The following is a 3,915-nucleotide window of genomic DNA, read 5'->3' as shown; positions in this document are numbered from 1 at the left end:
TCTGTGTGTGTGTGTGTGTTTGCGTGTGCACAACTGGTGACCCGTTAGTTGGCATCTTTGACGTAAGTCCCCTCTATCCAGGGTGTAAATTCTTATTATAGGTATTCATTTACTTGATGCGAACTAACTCGTTGTTGGTGTCTGCATGTTGCATGACTGATCCTAACACTTTTATTTGTTAATGTGATGTATGCGATTATATTTTTAATTTTCCTTATAATTCTTATGTGATGTATGCGATTATATTTTTAATTTTCCTTACTTATAATTCTCACTTTCTAACGACGCCAAAAACTTGATCCCATCTTTTATATGTTAATGCAATGTATGTGATTATGTTCTTATTTTTTCCCTTTTAATTCATACTCTGCAACGGCACAAAAACTTGATTACCAGCAACAACTAGGCAAACACTTGGCTTCGAAGCAAATAAGAATATAATCATTATATTTAAATATGGGATACTACCAAGTATATGCATAATATTCTTACTCAAACCGAATATCGAACCCACAGGGAAAATTACAATATGCAATAAAAATCAGAAGAAATTAGATAACAAATTTTACTAAGCAAAATATTCTTACTCAAACTATAGATGTTATAATAGGAATGAAAATTCAATTTTTTTTCTAATTTTTTATAATTGAAAGTAAAATAAACAACTAAATTTAACTAGATATTTGTAAGATCAAGACAAATAAATAAGTACTTAATATGAAAATTTCTTTTTCCTTATCATGAATCAGTAACAAGTATAGGAAATCTGTTGTGGAAGTATTCAAATTGTGTTGTGTCAAATAGGAGCAATATTTTTTTTTACCCTTACTAGAGATATTATAAAAAACATTGACTAATTTAAAATTTGAATAATCTTGAAGACGGGTTAGGTAGGGAAGATAATAGCTCTCACTTTAGAGTTCTCTCTTTTCCCTCCACTTGGGGCTAACATCTCGTATCAAAACCTAAAACTATAAACCAAATTAAGGGTTTTAGTTTGTTACTCTAAAGTCCTGTAATTCTACACCATTAAAAATCTACTTCCTTATTTAATTGCACTCAATCATATGAATTATATTCTCATCCATACAGCCTCAAGTGATTCTTACCATTTGTTGACTGAGACAATACTCATCACAACTTCTTTCACCATTAAAGACTAATACTTCACGCAACTTCCATCAAATACTTAATCACTTATCATTTTAAGGAAAAAGATAAAGAAAATTACACATAATTCATGGAGAAAACGCAATCACACTTAAGTTTGAAAGTAGAAATCTTGTAAACAAACAAGAAGTCTAAATTAAAACCAAATTTAGCCACAAAGATAAAAACTTATCTCAAATCCTTTCCACCAAAGTCTTGAAGTTCTTTTGAATATCTTCCTTCACTTACAATACAAACTACAACTTCAAATAAAAAGAAAAGTAGCAGTGGCGGTGGTGGCGGCTATGGATGGATGATGGCTCTGATGATGGATGATTATTGGTTTTTTCTTCCCTTCAATCCAAGTCTTCTTTTATAATTTTCCAAAAGGTGTCTTGGTGTCTCTTTAAAATGTGTCCACATTCAATGAATCTTCCAAGAGTTACCTCTTTTCAAAAGTCAATTGAATGAATTTTTGTGTCCATTAACTGTTTCTCACATTTTCACCAAGGGTTGCTTCAAACACCTCTTAAAAAATTTGTCCAAATTCATTGAATCAACAAGTAACTACTCCTGACGCTTAAGCGTGAGGTATTGGGCGCTTAGGCGTGACCTTCTCCGTTTTACTGGCGTGTAAGCGCCAGTTCTGGGCGCTTACGCACCTCAGTTTAATTGCACACCTTCTTTTTTGCTCCAAATTTGATCTTTTTTTTACTCCTTCACCATTGTTCATCTATTTGATTGTATCTGAAAGAAAAATAAACAAAAATCTTTCATTAAAGCACAATATCTTAAGAATATGTATAAAAATGTGTACATAAAGACAATATATTTTAGGTGTATCAATGACACCTAGGACTTATGGGCAGGTGTAATTCCTCTTTATAGGTAGTTTGTTTTATTGATATATCCCGTTAGTGTGTGTCATGTTGTATGTAGGCAGCCTTTCATTCATTTTCATGATGTGTGCTTCTCTTTTTGGCGTTCATTGTGATTGTTTCGTGTTTTGATCGAACAATCACAATGTGGGCTTTTTCCATATTTGTATGTTTTCTCATTTGGCTTAATGGTTTATCCTACCTATTAAGAGAGTGACCTATTTGTTGGTCATGATGCTCAAATGAACATTTCCCGTGAGGATGTGTCAGTGAGCAATGTGAGTTTCTGCATAACGAACAACGAATATGAATGTCTAAGGATCCAAGGATTCTAAAGTTATTATTTTAAAAGTATAAAAAATATATTTTTTCACTATTATAAGTATTATCCAGTTACTTTAAAATTACATATATTTAGACAATATGTGAGCCCACCTCTTTTAAAATGTCACTTTCTCTCTTGTTATCTGCTTTAGATCCATTGGATATTTAGGGCGGGGCCTGGGTGGCAGCCCCGTCAAAGTCATATGTAACTTGAGACTTGACTCTTCACTTAGATGCTGGTTAAAACACTTCTCATCGCGCTAGATTGTTCTTTTCGATGTATGTCTATTATTCTTTGCTGGTTTGGTTGACCTGGCCAAGCATCACCTTTTGTATTTTTTATGTACCTGTATGTTTACCGATTTTGAATTGTGTAATAGTATATTAGGTTGATCTTATGCAGAGATTCATGCAAATAAATATGTATGCACAGGTACAAAAAGGCAGGAACAATAAAATGATCTATATATTAAGCCCTTTTTGAAGGTGCCGCTTAGCTCCAGCCATCATGACATGGCCCAGACATGCATGTAGATAGTTTTTTTTGCTAAAATGTTTTTTTGTGTAGGTCGAGTCATTTTTTACTTTTCCTGATATACTTTTTAGAGTCCTTAAGAGAGTTTGTAGTATAAATAAGATATTGGCACAGATTCTTTTTGTCTTGGGAACCACCTGACAAGGAACTAGAAGCAGATGCTCGTGTCTCATTTCTAAATTCAACTGGCTACATTATTGTATGGAACTTGGACCAGACATGTATATGCAGAGTCTCTTTGCCTTTTTATTTTATGGGGTATGTTATCGATGGAGCGACACCGTCCTCTTATTATTTTATACTTGACTTGTTTTTTTACCTTCTTGTATTCTTGTATGATTTGATTGGCTCCACTTATTTTGACTTATAGTTTATCCGGGAATCCAACGTTGTAATTTAGGCTCATTAAGGACCATCATATTATAATTTTTCTATTAAAATCCTAAAAAATATTAAATATTAATCAAATTTTAACATTAAAGTATTCAACTATTTAAAACCTGCACCTTACTTTTCTGCATGACATTTGGGCAATCCTAAAAAATATTAAATATTAATCAAATTTTAATATTAAAGTACTCAACTATTTAAAACCTGCACCTTAATTTGGGTCAGTTTTAAAATGGTTTGCATGCATGGATTTACACTCCATCATACTCAATAGTGACTTCACACTTAAGCTTGTGATAGATAATTATATTAATTGCATGTCCCGTGGAGAAGCCCCCTGCTCTCCAATCTGGTTGACCCAACATAGATTTCTACTTAGGTGGTTGTATAACGTGGTTATGGTATTAGAGCATTCCCCGACTCAGACGAAGTAGAAGTACTGTGTTGGGAGTGTTTTCAACTTTGTAGCTGGAACACTCATTTTCCTTTTTTTTTAGTGTCTTCATCGCCATTTTGGCAGGTATAAGTCCTACCTCTTAGAGCTCCACCTTATAGTTATAAGATTGAGTTTCCTTCATTCGACTTTAGGGCTGCCGAGATCTCCTTGGACAATGCAATTCACAGATTGCTAGCAATGGA

Source organism: Phalaenopsis equestris, unplaced genomic scaffold (genome assembly GCF_001263595.1).
Source record: "Phalaenopsis equestris unplaced genomic scaffold, ASM126359v1 Scaffold000060, whole genome shotgun sequence".
Lineage (NCBI taxonomy): Eukaryota > Viridiplantae > Streptophyta > Magnoliopsida > Asparagales > Orchidaceae > Phalaenopsis > Phalaenopsis equestris.
Note: the sequence above shows the minus strand (reverse complement) of the source record.